Source organism: Stenella coeruleoalba (assembly GCF_951394435.1).
Source record: "Stenella coeruleoalba genome assembly, chromosome: 5".
Lineage (NCBI taxonomy): Eukaryota > Metazoa > Chordata > Mammalia > Artiodactyla > Delphinidae > Stenella > Stenella coeruleoalba.
This window is the reverse complement of record NC_137150.1, coordinates 71,886,301-71,909,338: the sequence shown is the minus strand read 5'-3', so window position 1 is coordinate 71,909,338 and position 23,038 is coordinate 71,886,301. Positions and strand designations below refer to the sequence as shown.

The following is a 23,038-nucleotide window of genomic DNA, read 5'->3' as shown; positions in this document are numbered from 1 at the left end:
TCCGGAGACATGCTGGTATTATGCTCAATTCTCCTTCTTGCTTAAACTAATTCCGGCTGGCATTCAGTCACTTACAACCAAACAAGCACTTACTACTATGATTTTCAACCATGGAACACTGTGCAACCATTAAAAAGACTGACATCAAATATATGTAAAGACAAGGAAAGAGATCCAGGATATATTGTGGTATGAAAAAGATCAGGGTACAGAACAATGTGTATATCATGAATCCACTGAAATTTTTTTTAAGCCTGCTTTTTTTTTTAAAGAGCATTTATTTATTTATTTATTTTTGGCTGTGTCAGGTCTTAGTTGCAGCATGTGGGATCTTCGTTGCGGCACGTGGGCTCTTCCTTGTGGTGCCTGGGTTTCTCTCTAGTTGTGGCGCTCGGGCTCCAGGGCACTGGGCTCTGTATTTGTGGCGCACGGGTTCCAGAGCACGTCGGCTCTGTAGTTTGCAGCATGCGGGCTCTCTAGCTGAGGTGTGCGAGCTCAGTAGTTGTGGCACACGGGCTTAGTTGCTCCACGGCATGTGGGATCTTAGTTCCCCAACCAGGGATTGAACCCACGTCCCTGGCATTGGAACTCGGATTCTTAACCACTGGACAACCAGGGAAGTCCCGGAACTCCAATTTTATAAGAAATTAGCAAGGTAGCAGGTCTGAACACCTTACAGTCAAAACACCAGCATCCAGTTTCTACCACTATCTTGCCATGTGACTTTACAACCTCTCCTCCCTGGACCTCCATCTCTGCATAATAGAATGATAAGGCAGGCTTGGGTAATACTGAAGATTGCTCAGAGCTCTCATGTTCCAACATTTTTATCCAGTGTGATGCCCTCCTGACTCCTTCACTGCCCTTTTAAGCTCCCAAGACCTGTGATTCAGGGCACATAAGCCTGAGAGCCAGGAAAGAGTCCAGCACCCTTCCCAACAGTGGTTCCAGCACTTATGAGAAACTGCAATGAACCAAACTGGCTAGAGGTGGAGCTCTCTACTTAACTGAGAAAGAATTAAGCTGTATGTTGAGTTGATGGTTAATTAAATATTATCATCCAACAGTGTATCCCTGAACATTTTAGGTAAATAAATACTCCCTCAAATATCAGTAAGACTCTGCCAGCGATTCAGACCCAGGCCAAATGACTGCCTTAGAAAGGCAGTGATCTTCTCAAAGATACAGGTCAGCTGATGATGGGTCTTTGGTGGTAGGGACAACTGGCAGGACATTTAGGTCTTGGCATCTCCTGCAAGATGCACCTGTGCTTCCTGCCACCACCAAGCCTCCTGGCTCCTACACCACACAGCCTGTACCACTCTCTGCTGAGCCCTGAGCACTCTTGCACGGTTCATGGCATTTGTCCAGAGCCATGCACCTTGACCCATGACCAAGTCCACTCTGACCTGTCTTGGACTTCCCCTCTGTGTCTTATTTTCCTGTCTTCAGGATAATCTTACCTATCCTTTATATCTAATGTTGACACCCTTTCTTTATCTTTTCTTCCATTCAACCCCATTCCTTTTAGGTGTTTAGTGATCCCCTGGGGCTAGTAAGTGCCCCTGGGGCATTACTGGGGAAGAGGGACTTCTTATCATGGGAGAAGTCTCTGAAACAGAGGGACTCAGAAGTGGAGCATCTTTCCATGGGGAGGTGCCTTAGAGGCAATGGAGCAGAAATGGGCCCTCAAACCTCTTCCTGCCTTTAGGTATCTGCCCCTCACAGAATATCCACACCCTATCGGCCTCAGCACATCCAGACCAAACACCAACCTTGTAGGGTCAGGCCCTGGATGAATGCAGAGCCACCTGTCTTTCCATTCCTCCTACCTCTGTCCTCCTTCCAGGGTGCTGCCGCCTGTCTTTTTGAGTCCACAAATACAAATTAGCTTATTCCACCCCCTCACTCCAAAAATTGAGCTTTACTCATTCAACAAAAAAAATTTCTGAGTGCTTACCATTTGCTCTAGGCACCAGGGATATGCCTGGGAGCAAAGCACATAAAAATCCCTGCTCTCATGGAGCTTAAATCCTAGTGAGGGACACAGATAATAAACAGGATAAATAAATTTTGGTATTGCCAAGGGTGATAAGTGCTAAGGAAAAACATAAAGTAGGAAAAGAGGATGCGTAGTTGCCAGACAGGAAGAGAGGGAGGTACAATTTAAATAGTTTCATTCCAAAGGTGATATTTGAACGAAGACTTGAGGTAGGTAAAGTAGCAATCCATGCAGATGTCTGGGGAACAGGAGTAGATCCAAGGTTTGTGGACCTGATGTTTATACAATTTTGAGACCCTTTTAAATAAAATTATCAGTATAAAAGTAGGTGCGGGCCTTAGAGAGGCCTGTGGAAGTGAAGGGCGGGAAGCTTCCGCTCCATTAGCTCAAGAGTAACTCTGCCTTGCTGGGGGAATAGCAACTGCACAGAGAGAACAGCAAGGGCAAGAGAGGCGTGAGCATGTGCAGTGAGTTCGGGGTGCACAGGGAGGTGGAGGAGGCCGGGGTAGCTGGAGCAGAGCCAATGAGAGGAAGAGAAGGGGGTGGGGTTGCAGTCAGAGGGAGCTGGGGCCAGATTACAGGGGACGTTGGACTTTGGCTTTATTGGGTGGGATGCGAGCCACTGGAAGATTTTGAGAAGAGGAGTAACATGACTTATCCTGGATTTTGAAAGAATTCCTAACTGCCATTTGAGAATAGACTGAAGTCCGTCAAGGATGGAAGCCGGGAGACCAGTTAGGAGCCAGTTGGAATGATTTAGGAGAGAGACGATGGTGGCTCGGACCAGGCTGGTAGCGGCAGAGGTCTGAGGAGCGGCCTGATCCTGAATGTTTTGAAGATAAAGTCTGCAGGATTTGCTACCAGATGGGATGTAAGGGTAAGAGAGAGAAAGATGTCAAAGATGACTGAGGATTTTGTCCCGAATAACTGGAAGGATGTAGTTTCATTAACTGAGATGAGGGGGGAAATTTGAGAGCAGATTTTAAGTGGAAGATTAGAGTTCAGTTTTGAACATGTGAATATCGAGATGCTTACATACCCAAAGGGAGAGGTGGAGTGTGGAATGCAGTCTGGAAGAAATCTGGGCTGGAAAAAAATAAATTCCTGAAGCTGGGTTAGATCACTAAGGGAGTGAATGTGGATAGAGAAAAGAAGTGGCCCTAGATTTGAACCCTGAGACCCTCTGATATTTAAAAGTCAGGGAGGAGAGAAGGAACCGGCAGAGGAGATGAAGAAAGAGCAGGCAGGAGGAAGGAGAAGAGCCAGGAAAGAGAGATCCCCTGGAAGCCAGGTGAACAAAATATGTTAAAGAGGCAGAAGCGATCAGCCTTCCAAGGCTGCTGATAGGTCAAAACATGAGGCTGGGAGTTGACCACTGAATGTAACACATGGAGGTCACTGGTGATCTTGACAAGAGCAGGAGGCATATTAGTGAGAATCCAAACCACAATTAAATCTTCAGCCTGATATGTCTGGCTGTTCTGCCGTTAGTCCCAGTGAGCAGTTCACACCACCTGGTCTGTTCCCTGGGACCTTCTACCTTCACCCATGACTTTCAGGCTGTTCCTGCCTCCAGGGTCTCTCCAGCCCCACAAATAGAACTCAGACACCTGAGCCAACACTTCACCTACTGGAAGCCACTCATCTCCCAGAGGGCTGAGATTCTGTAATCCCCTATGTGGGAAAAACAGACAGAAAAAAAACAAGAGAAACAAGGAGATAAAAAGAATTAAACCTGAAGCAAAATGAGTTGCCCATTTTTAGTTCCTGATGTCAGTAAATAAACACTGCCTTTACATTGTGAGTTAGCTGTTACAGGACTGTATCGATGACCCCAATGACAGTGCAAGTTGGTGGGAAGATAGCTCAAACATTACATTTACCTGTTTACAAAAGTTCTTTTTTTTTTCCAAGTAAAAATAGGTGATCGCTAAATTAACGTGCCTAGTTGGTAGAAAGTAAACTGAAAGGCTAAGGAGAGGCTGCTTTAAGGTTCATAGTGTATATCTTTAACTTAGCACGATTTACCTTCAAGTGATATAATACACATATAAGAACCGTACAGTAGAGTCTATTTTAATTTCTCCCCTCCTGAACTTTCTGCTGTGTTATTTACATTTTCCTCTACATACGCTGTAAAACCTACACTACATTGTTCTTATTTTTATTTAAACGTTCGATTGTCTTTTAAAGAGATTTAGATAATAAGGAAAAAGATTTTCGATATTTACCCATGTGGCTGCTCTTCATTTCTCTGTGTCGATCCGTATTTCCACCTGGTATCATTTTCCTTCTGCCTAAAGGACCTCTTAACCTTTCCTGTAGTGCAGGTCTGCTGGTAATGAATTCCTGAAGCTTTCGTATGTCTGAAAACAAAACCTTTACTTCACCTCTGTTTAGAAGGATACTTGTGCTGGTTATGGAATTCTAGTTAACAGGTTTGATTTTTTTTCATGCAGTGCTTTAAAGATGCTCCCCTGCTGTCTTGCTTGCATTTTTTTTCGGTGGGAAATCTGCTGTCATCCTGCATTCATTCTCCCTTTGGCCACTTTTAAGATTTTCTCTTTATCATTGATTTTGAGCAATTTGATTATGATGTTCCTTGGTGTAGTTTTCTTCATGTTTCTTATGCTTTGGAGTTGACTGAACTTATTGGATCTGTGAGTTTACAGTTTTTATCCAATTTGGGAAAAATTTGGCCATTATTTCTTCAAATATTTTTTTCTGTTCTGCCTTCCATCTCTTCTCTCTGAAGCTGATCTTTGACTGGCTCAGGAGGCAGTGTATGTGTCCAAATTTGCTGGGGGAAAAAGCATATGTAGTTTTTTGTTTTGTTTATCTTAGGTCCAGGAGCCAACCCAGGGCATTCTTGTTGGGGCTGCAGTGGCGGAAGGGAGCCCAGTGGGGGCGCCCTCCGGAGGCACTATTTCCCACACTGACTACCCAGTCCTCTGGCTGCTGATGTCATAAGTAACACCGCAGTCCCAATGCCCCCCAGGTCAACAGTGACTCCATGGGGGGCCGTGTGTGGGAGCCTTTCTTCCTCATCACCCTGGCTGGGGCAGTAGGGGCTGTGGTAATGTACGTCCAGAAGAAAAAGCAGGTGGATCGGCTTCATCATCACCTGCTCGCCGTGTGCAGCTACAGCCCTGCTGAGAAGCTACACAAGGTTGAGCAGGAGCTCCTCTCTGGCGTGGGAAAGGTGGTACATGGCTGGCAGAGTGACTACCAGCTCAAGCAAATGCTCTTGCTGGTGTCAAGACACGACCTGACCCCCTTACCCTGATCTTCAGAACTTTCTGGGCCTGAAACGCCCAAGAACCTGTGAGCTGCTGCTTCCTCTCCAGCTTGCACTCATCCAGCGCCCCCTGCCGGATTCTGGGTGTCCATTCCTCCTCCCACCCGTTACCAGCAGCATCTGTTTCATAAGCCCCAGCAGAGCAACCAGTCCCCACCTTCACCTCACTCCCCTCTAGGCCTTCAATCTTTGTGGGCTTTAAGCCCACCACACGCTCCCAGGCGCTAATGGGAAGTTTTCCTTCTGAAGTGGAAGGCTGGCCAAGAGACAGAGCTCTGCCCTTTCTACGGGCATCACTTTCGCTAGCCCTCCCTGCCTTTGCTTTGGAGTCGTTTCCATGGTGATAGGGCCTGATGTATAATATTCAGTATATATGTTTTGTAAATAAAGCATTTTGTGGAAAAGAAGATCTTAGAGTAAGATAGGTTTTGGAAAAACATATAAATAACATGTAAACAACAGCCATTAAAAAGAAAGAGGAGAAAAGAAGAAAAATGATAGATACATATGAAAGCAGAAAATGTTTAAACACTGGCAAAAAAAAAAATACCCTAAACAAATTCAAAAGATAAATGACAAAAAGAGAGAACACATATGCAGCACAGGTAACAAAGAGCTAATTACCTTAATACACAAGAGAACATTTACAAATAAATAAGATAAAGATAGAAAGAAAAAGGAAGAGAGAAAGAAAAGAAAAAAGAAGGAGCAAAGATATAAAATGGTAGTTCACAGAGAAAAATGGCTGAGAAACATGTAAATGTGCTCATCATTACTAATTTTAAAGACATGCCCATCGCATATACCATTCCCCCCTGCCCCACCCCAAAAGCTTAGCAGAGATTAAAAACTTGGAAGTGACCTGCCCTCAACATTTGCAGGGTTAAAGCAACAATACAAATGCAACAAACAAACTACAAGTAAACCATCAAATATTTTTTTTCTCTTACCTTAACTAATATATCTCATTCATAATCTGAAAGGCCAGGTTCAGGTTTAGACTTCTTACACTCCTCAGACTTCTGCACCAAAGATGGTACCCAGCCCCTAGTTCATAGATGCCCCTTCTTTTCCCACCCCCGCTCCATCCTCCACTGTGAGATGCCTCACGCTGTGTGTGTGTGTGTGTGTGTGTGTGTGTGTGTGTGTGTGTGTACATCCAGCCCACACATCCAAGCTCCCTCTACACTCCATATATGGTTACCCCTTGGCCACCTTAGGGCCTAAGGATGAGTGTATCAGCCATATGCATTCTGGAAGATGGATCTGGGAAGAGGCCTATGCAGTCCCCAGAGGTAGGCTTAGGGCTCTTTGGGAAAGAAATTCTAGGGTCTCAGATACCCAGAGCATGGTCAAGAAGGGGGGGGGGTGCAGGCTTTAGGTGGGCACACCCCCTTGACCCAATAGAGCCCATGCCCTGTGCGAAGGTCACCACCAGAGGAGAGCCAGAATGGAGCTTTCTATAGCTTGGGGCCCATGGCAGGGATCCTCTGGCCCTGGTCCTAGGGAGGTGCTAGATACAGGGAAATAGGCAGATTCATACAATAGTTGTTTCAGATAAATTTGAGGGAGAGAGCAATTTGGCAGTATCCTCTAAAATTCAACCTGGCCGTTCCATTTCTAGTCATGAATCATCTAGAGTTATTTGTAGAAGTGCCCAATGGCGTATGCACAATTATGTTCACTATAACACTATAAAATCAAAAGGCTGCAAACAATATAAATATCTAACAGCAAATGGGTAACTAAATTATGGTACACTCATGCACTGAAATATATTCTGCAGCCATTAAATAGGTTAGGCTGGTGCGAAAGATCTTCAATATATATTTTTAAGTGAGAAAAGCAAATTAATATTTATGTAGTGTGACCAACTGTGTGTGTGTTATGCTTACATTCGTTAAAAATTTTTCCAGAAGGAATTACAAGAAACTATTACAAGCAACTACCTCCGATTAGAAGGGCAGGGATCGATGGGGGCCAGTTTTTACACCTCTGTCAGTCTGACTTTGTTGTCAGTGCATTTAGTACTTTCATAATTAAAACAATAACAAAAACGGTACTGTAAAATTTCCCAGATGCACCCAATAACAACCTTGCCTCAATCAGTGACAGCAACTGAGAATCCGTCACATGCAGGCAGTGTGTAGGCACTGGGCAACACAACCAAGAATCTCCTCTCCAGTTCAGTGGAATTTTGTTCAGCCATTTGCTGCCAGTTTTTTCTCCTTCTTCATTTCTAAGGTGGCAGGAACCCTACAGAAACCCTGGAGAAAATATGTCACATAGGTGCTTCCTTTGTAGATTTCTCTAGAAGTCTGCCAGCTGGGCAGCAGTGGGTCAGCAGCCCCTGGTTCACGCACAAGGCCCTGCAGGTTTAGGAACAAACTCTGGCCCTCACCTGGCCTAGTCTCATTGACGTGGGCAGTGGATCAGAGGGCTTTTCTGTTACTAGGAAAACAAAGTCAACCCTTCCCAGCACTAAGTAAACATCAACACCCCCAATTCTGAGAGAGGCCCAAAGAGATGATCTCTACCCAGGCATGAAGTCCTCCATGGCTAGCTCTTGATTATTGATTTGGGAGCTCCTGGACCGCAGGGACCAGATTGGATTAATCTCTGTACCACAGGCACGTTTGCTGAATTGATGTCGGGCCTGTCCCCTCTCCCGCCACATGACACCTCCTCTCCAAAGAGCTGACTGTTCCTGAGCTTCATTCCTTTGGTTTTGGAACACTCAACTCCTAAAGGTGGGCCATGCTCTTGAGGAAGCTGCACTATGCCTCTGGGAAAACTCACCAAGGGAGGAACTCTTGATGATTTGCTCGCTTTAATATGACAGTTTATTCTAGAAAATTTAGAAAATAAAAATTACTAGTCAAATGAGATTAAAATTATATTTCCCTCCACCTTCCTGCTCCAACAGAAACCTCCGTGGAACATACTCCCCTTGTGGATTGCCTGCCTTCATATTATATATCCATTCCAGGTGCCCACTTTCCTCAGCCTTTTTATTCCCTCACTAACATCTGCTGGGGCGACTCAGGTGTGTCCACTGCAGCACTCAGCATTGGCTATCACTGTCTCCAGGTTTCTAGGAGCCACCCTACAGCCTGCCTCATCCCCTGGGGTCCTTGCCAGGATGTTAAACCCATCATCCTGAGAAAGTGCCCCCGAGTCAGCTCTTGCTTAGCCGGTCTTATACCCCAGCCCCCTGGATCAAGCACTGTTTCCTAAGCAACCAGCTGTGTTTGCTTAAGAAGCTGAGGCCCTGGACTTCCTTGGTGGTGCAGTGGTTAAGAATCTGCCTGCCAATGCAGGGGACATGGGTTCGAGCCCTGGTCTGGGAAGATCCCACATGTCGCGGAGCAAGTAAGCCCGTGTTCCACAACTACTGAAGCCCATGCACCTAGAGCCCGTGCTCCGCAACAAGAGAGGCCTGCACACCGCAACGAAGAGTAGCCCCCGCTCGCCACAACTAGAGAAAGCCCATACGCAGCAACGAAGACCCAACGTAGTCAAAAATAAATAAATAAATTTTTGAAAAAAAAGAAGAAGCTGAGGCCCATTTGGTAATGAGCTACCTTGTATTTCCATTGTCTCCTCACTTCTCTTTTCCCCTTATTCTTACTTCCTTGGAACTCAGTACCTTTCCCCAGTAGAGATTTAGCATGCAAGCTTTGCCTCAGGCTCCTTTTTCTGGGGAAACTGGGCTGAGGCCAGGATCTTCGTGAATTCACCTGTTCTGAGAAGAGGAGAGGTTTTCTTTCTGGCCCTTGCCCTGGGGGGTTCCCAGAGCAAGTCCATCTAGCCTAGGGATGAAAGCAGAAAACCCAACTTTCATGGAAAGATATAAAACGTTAGGAAGGGTAACATAAAGGCTAAATAGACATTTAACAATTTCAAAGTTTAGTCGCTGTCTCTAATATCACAGCATTTTTTCATTGAAAACAGCTTGAGGATGGTACTTAGCCAAGGCATCCCCAGGCAGCAGAGAGGAGTAAAGGAGAGGGGCAGAGAATACCATATGCTTACTTGGTTCACCATCTGTAGTGTATTTCTCCTTTTCTCATGGTCCATGGTGCTCCAGATCCTGACAGAAGTATGGCGAATCAGTGTGTTGGGGAGGATCGGGAGGTGGGGGAGGGAGTATGGGAACCTGTTTCAGAATTTTTAAAAGGTTTTATTGTTTAGAAGAGCTGCATGGCAAGGAAGAAGGAGGGGAGGGTTCGTTAGACAAAAACTGGTGACCGCCACACCCAGGTTCCTTAAGTGTCCAAAATCACAGGCTTTATTTTGCATACAAAGTCAACCCAAGACCCTTTCCAAGAATGTTTTTGTAGTCAGTAAGGGAGGAGAGGACCTGTAAAAGAGATAAGACCCCATCATGCCTGGCAGGAGAGAGAGAGGTAGATCGTGTGGTCATAAATTGGCAAACTTTAACATGGCTGTTTGGAGGGTCTCTGGTGACATACCTTTGAAAACAAAAACTATATTTGTCTAGCAAAACATAAGAGTCCATTCTGTTGTTGAGGCTCTCCTTTTCTTCAACTACTACCATGAAGCAATGTCTCATTATGGAGAGGCTCATTTGTTCATCATACTCAACCAGAAGTGACCAGAAGTCCAACATCAAATGATAAATCTGTCTTTATGTCTCATTCCTGAATCTTGAAACCAATCATTTCTACTGGGACTCAACTCTGTTTGAAAAAGATGAAAGATCCAAAGGGAAACAAGGGGTCCAAGCAAAAGAAATTCAGATTAAACTTTCACTTAGCATAAGATGTCCCTGACTCGACATCATGGTCCTCAAGGCCAGAAGAATGAAGAAATACAAGCAAGACAAATGAGAAGGGGTCCATGCCCTGAGAGAAGGCAGGAAAACAGCAGTTACCGGAGGAAGTGAATGCTAGAAAGATGGCTCTCCAGCCTGGCTGCATACTGGAACCACCCAGGGAGCCTTAAAAAAAAGTGCTGTTGCCTGGTTACCACTCCCAGAGACTCTGATTTAATTGGTCTAGGGTATGGCCTGGTTGTCAGAAATGCTAAAAGCTTCCCAAGGTGATTCTAATGTCAGCTCAAGGCTGAGAACCAGTGTTCTGGAGGAAAGATACTTCTGTTCTTGATTCTGTTTACTTGTCTCCATCTGTTACTCTCTCCCATTATGAAGCCAAACTTGGGTCAGCTCGCCCATGCACAGTGAAGCCAATCTACTGACATCGGGTTGTGGTGAAGGAAACTGGAGTGTTTATTGCAGGTCACCAAGCAGGGAGTCCAAACAGCTAGTGCTTAAAAGACCTGAACTCCCCCATGGCTTTCAGGGAAAGGTTTTTAAAGACAGGGTGAGGAAGGGGGGTTTGGGAGGTGCATGATCAGCTCATGGACATTCTTCTGATTGGTTGGTGGTGAGGTAATTGAGAGCCAACATCATCACCCTTCTGGTTCCAAGCAGTCTGGAGTCTACATGCTTGTGGTCAGCATAGGGTTAACTTCTTCCACCTGATGGTGGTTTTGGTAGCTGTCAAAGAGCTCAAAGGATATGGCTCAGGATATTAGCTATAGCCCTTGAGATGGAACTAAAGCTCCTTGACTTTGTTTAATGGCTAAACTATTATTATTTTGTCTTCCTTGACTGTTTCCCTTTGTTTTTGTATTTTCTCATTTCTCCAATTAAATTTACTCGTTGGAACTCAGGGAAGGCCTAGGAGGCTAAAGTTTTCTACAGACAAGAGGCAGGAGGAGGACATGGGGTGGGGGGTTCTGTCCCAGGAAGGTCCCAGAGGATCCTGCTCAGTTACACTACCTGTTCTTAAGAGTCTTTCCCCCTTGCTCTTGGTCAAGGCAGCTTGCCCAGAGCTCAGAGGGGTTGTGCTGACTGCTCAGGTCGAGGAGCGGAGGTCGGCTCGGGGGTGTACCCTCCTGCCTACTAGTGCAGGGACTCAGCCCCAGCCTCCCAGCCTCCAGCTTTCCTCTGCCACACAAGTAGAAAAATTTTCCACTCTCCTGGCAGCGTGCTGCCTACAAAACAAAGCTTGGGGAAGAGTGCCTTGAGTAGTCCAGAAAGTTCCACTAGGAAGAACTACATGGCAGAGGGCAATTTGAGATCTATGCAACCATAATCCTCTTCAGTTCCTTTTCAGTTTACGTCTAGTCAAGAAAAGCCCTCAGCATGGAAGGTTGAGGGTTCTTTCCTCGTAGATAAGTCCACACCCATAAGAGTGGTCTGCTGCAGTGGGGGGCTGAGCAGGTAAAACTGTTAGGCTCATTATGCCTTGAAAAGTGAATCAATATTCTTTCAGGTTAGGACAGACTATTTCTGCTGAGACCCATTTGGAAAAGTGAAAAGCTCTTTCGGAAGGGAACAGCAGTTTCTACAGAATTCTACATTCTAGTGAAAAGTAAAAGGCTATAGATTTCACTTCCTGGAGACCTGATTAACCTTTAAAAAAAAAATAAGTGGGATCCTTTTAAACTTATCTCAACTGGAAATCAGCCATAGATATCAGAGGCAGAAGACTTAAGTGTTTTTTCTTTAAAACAAAATGCACTTGGGCCATCAGATCATAGTGCTGTCAAATCTGGCACACGTGAAATGCTTGGTAAAGGTAGTGTGTATTATCCAGAGCTGGTATTGGCTAGGCAAACCATCAAACAGAGGCCATGCAACTTCATTTTTGAGCAAGTGCGAGGGCCATACCTGAAAAACCAATTGTTACTAGGAGTTTAGAAAGGACAGCCTGCCTGCGGGGTAGGGAGAGCAGCAAGGGGGAGGATTGCCACATTTTGTTTCTCTTCTCTCTAGGAAGCCAGACAGGGCCCTAAGAACAGCCTGGAGCAGTGATCTCAACCCTTAGTGTGCAACAGAATCACCCCCAGTTTCTGATTCAGTGGGTCTGGGGTGAGGCCTGAGAACTTGCATATCTAACATGTTTCTGGGTGATGGAGATGCTGCCGGTCTGGGACCACACTTTGAGACTTACTGGCTGTGAGGAGGAGAAGCTGAAAAGAAGGTCGTGCCATAATGCTGGAAAACCCTCTGCTGGAACTAGTCCCAAAAGGCTGTGCCCCTGGAAACCAGACTGGGAGCAACTTTTTTTTTAACTTGCAAAAAATAGATGGCTTATTCTTTCACCTGAGAGTGACTCAAACAATCACCATGAGAAGCTTTCTGTCTTGCTAAAAGAAAATTAGGTTAATAACATCTCTTTATGATGATGACTTAAAACACCATTTCTAGCATCTCCATCTGGGCCACTACTGTCCAAAGCCTTTCTGCCTCATCTTCCCACCCCACCTCCAGCCCACACTGGTGGCCTGACAGAATCTCAGAATGTCTTGGTGAACAGCTCTGTGAGATTCTATTAGCACTGAGGGATAAACAGGACCTTAACCCCTGTTTTGTCACTAAGTAGCCCCATTACTTCTCTCTCTCTGGACCTTGGCTTCCCCATCAATAAAAGGAGGGTTTTCAACAAGGTAATAAGAAAGAAAATGACAGTATTTTGATATTTATAGTTTACTTGGCACTTGCGTACATATTATCTCAGTTAACCCCTGTGAAATAATTTTTATTCCCTCCCCATTTTTCACAGAGAAAGAGAATTGGAAAAGCACAATAATTTTAAGGACCAATATTAAAAATGGCCACATAGAAAATTCTGCAAAAACTAACATGGAAGACACAGTCCCTTATGTTACTCAGTGTCCCTTTTGTAACAATTTATGTGAAAAATTCCTCCTAAAATTAAGTGCCTGATAAATATGTCCCTCCAAAAGACATAATATGCATCATTTTACAGGACAGAATCAACTTCCTAACTCTTCATATTTTTCTTCTGTTTCAGCTGCCAGAAAGCTTAGAGCTAATTATGCCAAGATTATAATAACCATTTAAATCTCAAATTCCTGGTAACATTATCTCTCACATCCTCTAAATCCTAATGCCTAAATGTTTTCTTACATAGATTATCTGTAATTAGCGTGACAGTATAATTCACCATCTAAGTGGAGCCCTTTGCGGAGTGAAAGAGAACACCATGAATAATTATGCCCAGGTGACAGATGTAAACCAGGACTGTTTCAGGCAAACTGGGATGGGTGGTCACCCTACCTATGGTTGGAAATAGACTTGGCAAAAATTATATACAAAAAACACTCAGTTTGACCTTGTAAGTGTGGCAGTTTGGGGTCTCATTAAACTCAATAAAGTCACATAAAAATGAAAATAGATTATAACTCATAAGAAAAAACAGCAACTAATAGGTTCTAAATATACTTGCAAGACTGGGAAGAGAGAGGGCGTAGTGCTGAGGATGGACACTTCTCCCTTCAAGCATCTCCAAACCCTTCATTTCCTAAAGCCTCTGCCTCCTAAGCCCCTTGGGCGTCACATCCTGTGGCCAGTGGCAGCTCTACAATTCCTTATAAGAGGGTCTTAAGCAAGGTCATCTGTTTAGAAGGGAAAGGGGGAAGGAGGGCTTTAAGCCGAACAGTGTAGCACTTTACTGAAGATTGTGGATTTTCCATCTCAAAGAATGGGGTGGTGTTGATGAAGTTGGTGGAGCCCTGAAAAGTCACAGTCACCAGGCAGTCCCACTGCCTCACAAGGGCAAGCCACCCAGTATTTGCCTGCTCACACACTCCCCACCACAACCCCTGCCGAAGACAGGACTGACTGATTGGTCATGGCAGGACCATGGAGACATAGATGGAGGCCACCCGAGGATTGGTGCGTTCAACCAGGTGCCCTGGTTCATACCCAGACACATTGCTTGATGCCTTTTCCACCTTCCCCTTCTCCAGTCACAGAAGTGTAACTGAACAGGTCTTCCACAAACAGAGCCCCCCCCCCCCATGTCCTCTGCCTGCCCCTTGTCTATAAAAAAAACCTTAGCCTCCTAGGCCTTCCCCAAATTCCAAAGAATAAATTTAATCAGAGAAGTGAGAAAATGCAGAAAGAAAGGAAAACAGTCAAGCAAGACAAAATAATAATAGTTTAGCTATTAAACAAAGTCAAGGATCGTTAGTTCCTCCTTCAGGGCTATAGATAATATCCTGAGCCATATCCTTTGAGCTGTTTGACAGCTACCAAAACTCCCACGAGGTGGAAGAAGTTAACTGCATGCTGACCACAAGCACGTAGACCCCAGACCAACTGGAATCAGGAGGTTGATGATGTTGACTCTCAATTATCTCACCACCGACCAATCAGAAGAATGTCCACGAATCACACACCCCCAACCCCTCGCCCTCACCCTGTCTTTAAAAACCTTTCCCTAAAAGCTTTTGAGGAGTTCGGGGCTTTTAAGCATAAGCAGCCTGGACTCCATGCTTGGTGTCCTGCAATAAACACTGCAGTTTCCTTCACCACAACCAGGTGTCAGTGGATTGGCTTTACTGTGCACAGGTGAGCTGACCCAAGTTTGGTCTGGTAGCAGAGGCAGGTGAGCTTGTTTCAGCCAGGTGAGTCAGGGGTGAGGGGTGGGCTGAGTCTTGGGTGTTAACAAAAGAGGGGCAGGTGTGTTTGGACAACGAGCAGGCCTCAGAGGCCAAATGTGCACGGTTGGGCTTCCTGGAGCTCAAGAATCCCCTCTGTCCTTCCTCCTCATCTCTCTAACAAGTCCAGTTAAACTCTGCCCCTCTCGGTTCACTGCCTGGCTGGCCCCCGGAGCCTCACCTCGGTTGCGGAAAGCCGCTGCGTCCCTTCCAAGAACCAACACTAGAGGTCGCCTTTCTCCAGCGTCAGGCAAGTTGACGCGGAAGGAGACGGTCCAGCTTCTGCTTAAATTGCACGTTGGTAGGCGGGTCCAGTGGCCCTGATTCCGGGCCAGTTCGTGGACGGCACGCGTCCCAAGTGGGAAGGCGCTGTTCCGGCCTGAAGAGGAGGCTGAGCCACGAAGCTCTGAGGAGATGCAGCGCTGGGTTGAACAGTGAGGTGTGAGCAGGTGAGGAAAAGACCAAATCCGGGTAGAAATACTTTGCACAAGAGATGAAACTTCCAGGAGCAACAAAAGCCCCTGAAGTCTGAAGAGCCCATGAGATAAAGTGTGTGTGTGAATTTTAAAGTGCTACCCACACCCTTTTAAGTGGTCTGTTATTCTCTGCAGATATGGACACTGTGTAAGGGAGGCCCAGGTGTCCCATAAAGGCCGTCTTGGGCCAGGGCTCACAGGAGGGTCCCCAGCCTGGCTTGCCTGTGGTTCTCTCCCCCTTGTGCTCTTCTTGGCCAAGGTTTTCCCAGAGACCTAGTTTTCTGTGTAAAAAGGGAGGGTAGCTTCCAAAAGGCAATTCTACAATCTTTAGTTTTCTGGTCACAGCTGTTTTTAGCTGGAAGCCGGAAGGGCTGTTTCTGTGAGTAGTTGGGAATTGAGGTTCAGGGAGGTTAAATACCTTGCTGGGACCAGACTAGAACTCCCTCCTGCTTACTCCAAAGCGGCACTCCCTCACTGCCCCGGCTACCTCTTCTCACTGGAGAGCTACTAGAGCTGAAAAGAAAACTGCCTGGGCTGAAAAACTTTAAACTCGGCAAGGGCCTCAAAACAAAACCCAAACAGAAAACGAACAGAAGCGAGCATACCTCTGGGCCCTGCGAGCAGCCCCTCAGTCCCTGAGGCAGTGCCAAACTAACAGCCACTAGCCCTCCACTTGAGGCTTCGGGATGGACAAAAAGGTCAGCTGCCTGCCTCTATACTGTAGAGTGCTATAGCACCCCAAGTGATTCTTCCTGCAGACCATATGGCAGAGCTCAGGTGGGGTGGTTATGCACCACCTGTGCTCTGTGCGTCCCAAGTGAAGTGCAGCCGTTTGTGTCTTCAGTTGGAGAAGAGATAGGAGATGTTTCCACATAAAGCCCAAGGGAGCCGGGCAGGTCCACAAATATGGCACATGGCGGCCCCTCCTCTTCCCGTTGGGAGGAACAGTGCAATCCATTGCCCACATGTAAAGTGACCTAGAGGTCCTCCCTCGACAGACCATCCAAGCCAGGCATCCTCAGGGGCTACGAGTCATGCTGATTTGTGGCACATAATGAAGGTCTGTGTAGTGGCAGAACCAGTGTTTAATGTACATGTGAATTTACTCACCCAGCTGAGCACTAGCTCTCTCTACTGCTAGAGTGTGAGCGTCTTGAGGACGATTCACTTAGTGTGGCAATTCACTTAGATGTGTCTCTCCCACAAGCCTGGACACAAGGCAGATGGGTGCTTTAGGGAGTACTCTTCCAATCCAACCGCTTCTTAACCTCACTGCAGAACTGAATTAAGCTACTTCTCTTGGGAGAAATTGTTATTCCGGAGCACAGGGAGGATCCTTGGATGTAACAAGTCAACATTTTGAAACACGAAAACCATCAAAAGGCATCTGTTTATTATTATTTTTAATTAACTCCTAAAGAAAGAGCCCTTCATATACGGTTCTGAGTGTCTACCAAGAGCCTGTGTTGTCATATTTCTTCTCTGTTTCTCTCTCAAGAACCAAAAAAATTTTTTCCCCAAGAGAGTGCCTTCCTCGATGTGTTTCACCACCATTGAGAAACTGGATTGTGCCAGAGGGAGGGAATCCTTGAGAGCAGGCTGTTATTCCACTCTTCTAGACTTTGACTTGACTTATCTTTAAACTGTCAGGGAATAAGACAAAATATCCCTGAGATTTTTATGTGTTTTCCTTGCTGGTGGATATAAGTAAGATTTCTTCTACGTATTGCCAAAATGTCCCCAAGCTCCAGCCTGTGGCTACAAGGAAGGTCATGGTAACATAAAAGTCACATTTTAATTTTCTCTCACCTACACCCACCTGATTGAGGATCTCAGCCCACCCCGCCAGCATCTCCCACCACCCCCACTCATTTCTGGGAATCCCCTGAGTGGTAGACCTGTTTAAGGTCAGCTCCCTCACACACTGCCCTCCAGCCACTGTTCACGCTCCTGCCCCAGGGCTTCATGGCTTTCTGGCTTCATCACCCAACCAGACAGATCCCAGAAAGGATTCACCAGGCATGACCACTCTGCTAAATCAGTTCTGCACCAAAATAAACATAACCCCCAAATGACCCCTTTCCCAGGACTTTGCCTGGAAAAAAAGGAGTTTAACCATTTAACTGCATAATCTTAACTGAGTAAGATTATATGTGGGGAACCCAGAAAATGAGTTAAATTTGGAGGAGATAGAATCTAGGGTAAATTTTCTTTCTTCTCTTTTGCTTTCTATTACAATTGATTGCATTTTTCATTTTCTTCCACGATCTGTTAGTGTGAGATGATTATTTGATGATGAAATGATTCATTCAAATAAGTGATCCTATGCATGACATCAGCGTGATAACCAGGCCTCATTTCCTTGGAACTGGGCTATCCATCCTTGTCCCAGGCCACTTTCAGTCTCTTTAAACGATTTAACCTAGGCTTACAACCTGCTGGCTGCTGCCTTTCAAAACTCTCATTCTGGCCACAGTTATTATTTTTAAAACATGTTTATAAAGTTGAAGGTTACATGGCAATTAAGCCTGCAGAGAATGCTTAGATTTGATACAGTTGCCAGGGAAAAAAATATACCTCTTTCCTGTTGTTTCCACCTCTTGCCTGCTCGAAATAGGATTTGCATCTCTGTGGGTGGGTTATGGTTAGTTCGAACCTAATCATTTTTCCCTGCCTCAGAAATCTTTATCTTTTGTCATGAATCTTTTCAAGGAGAAGGTTGTCACTGACAATTGTTTCTCTTCCCCACCAGCGGGAAGGGCATGACTGTCAGCCCACCTGCCAGTGTCTGAGTCCCTCTGTTTCAGAGGCAAGAGGCTCTCCTGGATGTCTCTTTGTTCTTTCTTAGTTCTCAGACTGATCAGGCTGCTATCCCAAGGGAACTGATAGAGCCTTGGGGTTGGTGATACATGTGCCTCTGGATTTGGGGCATTTGCCTTAGGGGAAACACAGAGACCCCTCTCATGTTAGGGTATTTTCCCCCAGCCTTTCCTTACAAAAACAAAGGGGACCATCTGGACCAGCCATTTCTAACTGAGAATAATGTAATAATTCTAGACACACACCAGTCTCCCCCCAAACCTAGTCTCATGCCCTGATAATAGAAGTATTAATCACTAATGTTCATTAAGTACTTGCTATGTGCCAGGTGCTATACTAAACGTTGTACATGTATTATTTCATTTAAGCCTCATAACAATCCCATGAAGTAGCTAATGATATTATGCCTACTTTAGAGTGAAGCACACACTGGGAGCGTTGTCAAAAATAAATCTTTTTGGCTTCACAATTCTGATGCAAAAATTGGTCCCAGGTGGGTTGTCCTAAGACTCAGGGTGGCGTCAGTAGTCATCCTGACCATGTGTTAGCCACGCACGTGAAGCGTTTTCCACAACAGCAAGGAGTTGGAGGGCCAGAGAGGGCCGTTGCCTGATCCTTCTTAGACCCAAGAATAGTTCCAGTTGCAGACAGGCTGGCTTTGTTATCAGAAAACTCACTTAGGAGCTGAATACACCCCTCCTAGGATCACTGGCCTTTAATTTTCAGGGACCTGTGGAGAGGTTAGGCAGGAACTGTTGGATGCCCCTGGCCCAATCTTTAGCCCATTTTAAAATCAGGTTGGCTGTTTCCTTATTGTTGAATTTTAAGCATTCTTTGTATATTTGGGGGAAATATTTTCTCCCATTCTGTGACTTGTCATCCTCTGAACAGTGTCTTTCACAAAGCAGAAGTTTTTCATTTTAATGAAGTTCGACTTATCAAATTTCTCTTTCATGTTGTACCTAAAAAGTCATTGCCAAACCCAAGATCACTTAGATTTTCTCCTATGTTATCTTCTCAAAGGTTTAAAGTTTTGCATTTTACATTTACATCCATGATCCATTTTGAGTTAATTTTTATGAAAAGTGTAACGTCTGTGTCTAGATTCATTTTTTTACATGTGAATGTCCAGTTATTCCAGCACCATTTATTGAAAAGACTATCCTTTCTCCATTGAATTGCCTTTGCAATTCAATTTGTCAAAGATCAATTGACTACATTTATGTGGACCCACTTCTTTTTTATCATCTCACTTGCTTTTATTATTTTTTTCTAGCTTTACTGAAGTATGATTAACAAGTAAATATTGTATATATTTAGGGTGTACAATGTGATTTTTTTAAGGTGTACAATGTGATGATTTTTTTTTTTATTTTCGGTACGCGGGCCTCTCACTGCTGTGGCCTCTCCCGTTGCGGAGCACAGGCTCCGGACGCGCAGACTCAGTGGCCATGGCTCACGGGCCCAGCCGCTCCGCGGCATGCGGGATCCTCCCGGACCGGGACACGAAGCCGTGTCCCGTGCATCGGCAGGCGGACTCTCAACCACTGCGCCACCAGGGAAGCCCCAATGTGATGATTTAATATATGTATACATTGTGAAATGATTACCACAATCAAGTTAACTAACACATCCATCACCTCCCATAATTACCTTTGTGTGTGTGTGTGTGGTGAGAACACTTAAGATTTACTCTCTTAGCAAATTTCAAGTATATAATACAGTATTAACTATAATCACCATGCCATACATTAGATCCCCAGAAATTATTCATCTTATAACTGAAAGTTTGTACACTTTAACCAACATCTCTCCACCTCCCCCCATCCTATCCCCAGCCCCAGCCCCTGGCAACCACCATTCTACTTTCTGGTTCTATGAATTCAACTCTTTCAGATTCTACATATAAATGAGAACACATGTCTTTCTGTGTTTGACTTATTTCACTTAGTGTAATGTCCTCCAGGTTCATCCATATTGTCGCAAATGGCAGAATTTCTTTTTTCATGCCTGAATAATATTCCATTGAATATATATATATATATATATATATATATATATATATATATCACTTTTTTTATCCATTCATCTGTCAACAGACACTTAGGTTGTTTCCATATCTTGACTATTGTGAATAATGCTGTAATAAACATGGAGTGCAGATACTTCTTTGAGATACTGATTTTATTTCTTTTGGGTGTATACTCAGAAGTGGGATTGCTGGCTAGCCAAAGCAATCTTAAGAAAGCTGGAAGAATCACATGTCCTGATTTTAAACTATATTACAAACCTATACTAATCAAAACACCATGGTATTGGGATAAAAACAGGCACATAGACCAATAAAACAGACAAGAGAGCCCAGCAATAAACCCTCGCATATGTGGTCAACTAATCTTTGGGAAGTGCACCAAGAATACAAATGGGGAAAAGATAGTCCTTGCAATAAATAGTGTCGTGAAAACTGGATATCCACATGCCAAAGAATGAAACTGGACCCTTATCTTACACCATATACAAAGATTAACTTGAAATGGATTAAAGACTTAAGTGTGGGTTTATTTCTGGGCTCTACATTTCCATTGATTTATGTGTCTACTCTTCCACCGATACAAGACTGTCTTGATTATCGCAGCTTTATAGTAAGTCTTGAAGTTAGATAGTGTCCATCCTCTGACTTTGTTCTTCTTCAATGTCGTGATGGCTATTCTGAGTATGGACAGGATTTTGATAGGTAGAAATGGAGGTGAGAACACTCAGGAGAGGGAACTGAGCAAAGGTTCAATAGAGGGAAGGGGGAGATGCATTGGAGGACAGTGAGTAGTTCCAGTTGTCTGTACCCTAGCTTTATAAATGTAGTAAGACTGTGTTTCCTAGAAAATGGATGCTTCCAGTCACAGGTAGGGTTGTGCTTTCCCATGGGAATTTGAGTACCCAGGCCTGGAGAGGAAGAGGGGAAGGAGACCTTAGAAACACTTGTGACTGGCTGTCAAGGGCATTTTGCCAGACATGGAGACTGGATTTAATATTGTGAACTTTTGTTGATAACATGTCTAACTTTCAGTCTGATATAAGGACAGAGAGAGAGAGCCCCCAAAGGGTTTTCCTGGGCAGTTGGTGATACTTGGGAGAAGGCCCTGATTTGGAGTCAGGAGACCTGAGTTCTAGCTTGGGCTCTGCCATTTCTGACCTCATTATGTGGGGCAGTTCACTTCCCCTCTGCGTCCCAGCTCCTCCATCTCTGCTGTGGGGTGATTAGAGGTGCCCTATCAGAGTCCCAGGGAAGAGATTATGAGAAGCAGTTAGGTAATGTGTACGTAAACTATGAAGCACTGCACAAGTGTATGCAATTATGAAGGAGGTGATCCTTGAAGGAAAGGCACGGTAAGGCATGCAGCATATAGTCGTCGTGTTTCACTTTTCTGCTTCCTTTCCCAAGTAACAGAGCATGCATCTCATCAGTGGGTTTTCATAAGTAATTAGGAGCGTCAGTGAGGATGCTCCATATACAGACCCAATCCTGCCCTAGATTTGCTTTCGTATATGTGTAAATTCCTGGAAGGCAAAGGATCTACCATTTTTCTGTATGCCCATGGTTCCTAGCACAGTGTCTTACATGTAGGAGACATTCAGCGAGTACAACGTTGGCTTTTTAAAAACAAAACATATTGGGCTTGGTAGGTGTTTATATGATAACATTAGCTGGTCACAAGCTTAGCATGAATCAGATGGTTAAAAAAGTATGTGTGCAATATTTAGTAAAGGAAAAAATGCAGACATGCCATGACGCAGCCATTCCAGTCACAGCTACTGACCCTAGAGAGACTCCCACACATGAGCACAAGGAGTCGTGATCGACAGTGTTCATCTCATCGTTGCCTGTAACGGAAACGACCTAAATGCCCGTGAGACAGGGGCATGAATAAACACATTTTAGAAAATTCAATGGATTGCTGAATCACAGTTAAGACTTAAGGTATAGAAAAATACATACAGTGTGTCACAATTTATTTGAAGCTGAAAACGTGTAAAACAATGCTAAGTACTGTTGATTCATACATTTAACCGTATGAAAGCATACATGGGAAGGATTAATCACAGAGTTCTTTTTTTCATTTTTATTGAAATATAGTTGATTTAAACACAGAGTTCTGATAATGGTTTCTCTAGGGGAGACAGGGAAGGGAGTGTGAAAGGGGTGAGGCTTCAATTGTAGCTGTAATATCTGAAGTAAGTGTGGCTTAAAAGGTGACTTTTGAAGTCTGCAGCAAATGTAGCATCATAGTATATTGCCAAAGCAGAGGGGTGGGTTATTAAGTGATTATTTTACTCAATGCTTCTTATATACCTGATATATTTCACAACTTGAAAAGCCCTTTGTCAACAGGGGTTGGGAGAGCTTTAAATGAAGGTTAGGCTACACTGATAAAAGCAGTGCGCCCCAAACTACACACAGGATCAGTCTCTCAATTCTGCCATGTGGTGGCACCACACGCCCCAGGGAACACTGACAAATCAGAGCCCAAGGGATGCGGAGGGGGGGTGGGTTGGATGCTGGAGGGCTCAGGAACTTTCTAGTGTGAGGAAAGTTAAAGGAACAGGAAATGTTTAACTTGGAATAGAGAGGATTCAAAGGGACATAGGACCCCAGTCTTCAAATATCTCAAGTGGGGCAGAAAGCATCCTCCATACCCCGTGTGGTCCCACAGGAGCAAGTGGGGTAGAAGCTGGGAGGGAGAGGGACAGATCCCACTCACCCTCAGAGCCACAGCTGTGGGACTCTGGATGCCTTGCCCAGCAGTGATAAGGATGAGCAGCTGATCTTCCAGGCTCTGGGGATGCTGTAGGGGGCATTCTTGCTCTGTGTCAGAGGTTGGCTAGGTAACCTACAAGATCCTTTCTGCTGCTGAGATCCTTACAAATTCAAATTTATATGAGCCTATA

At 44.8% G+C, this 23,038-nt stretch overlaps 1 protein-coding gene across 5 annotated transcripts in view; it reads left to right on the top strand.

The window, feature by feature from the left end:
- APOD (apolipoprotein D) overlaps positions 1–23,038 on the top strand; it is an 87,832-nt gene that overhangs the window by 18,377 nt on the left and 46,417 nt on the right. The window contains exon 1 of one of the 5 annotated variants that reach the window (XM_079922972.1): positions 15,108–15,247. The exons of the other annotated variants lie outside the window; for them this stretch is intronic. The gene's annotated coding sequence lies outside the window, so the exon portion shown is untranslated. Of the gene's footprint in view, positions 1–15,107; positions 15,248–23,038 lie in introns of those variants that run through there. 5 annotated transcript variants of the gene reach the window in all.